The sequence below is a fragment of the Morone saxatilis genome, unplaced genomic scaffold (assembly GCF_004916995.1).
Source record: "Morone saxatilis isolate NCDOM2014 unplaced genomic scaffold, NCSU_SB_2.0 Contig11, whole genome shotgun sequence".
Classification (NCBI taxonomy): domain Eukaryota; kingdom Metazoa; phylum Chordata; class Actinopteri; family Moronidae; genus Morone; species Morone saxatilis.
In genome coordinates, this window is record NW_023339663.1 from 27,286,458 (window position 1) to 27,286,794 (window position 337).

Below are 337 nucleotides of genomic sequence, written 5' to 3' on the forward strand. Positions count from 1 at the left end.
GTGAAGAAGATGGTTGGGCATTGTAACAGTTTCAGCATAGAGCAGAGTAGGAAAGGGAACAGCTCTCCATATGCCAAGAGGTCGCTGTGTTCAACTTGCCTGCAATGTACACTTCTCTAATGAAGAATAAGTGTGTGCGCACTGCCTCATGGTAATTTATGTAAGCTACTGCTGTTTTGTTGTCTGTACAAATCAAAAAATGATTTTCCAGAAGTAGGGTGAAATTTTGGATCACCTTCCATTCCATCCTTTTTTTCATTACCCTACAATCCTGTCCAATCTTTCTCTTCAGGTTGAGATAAGATAAGATAAGATAATTCCTTTATTTATCCCCCTA

General features: G+C 39.2%; 1 protein-coding gene across 1 annotated transcript in view; it reads left to right on the forward strand.

Moving 5' to 3' along the window:
* The window catches only part of si:ch211-186j3.6 (neural-cadherin), a 275,078-nt gene that overhangs the window by 146,897 nt on the left and 127,844 nt on the right, over window positions 1–337 (forward strand). The gene's annotated exons all lie outside the window — the stretch shown is intronic.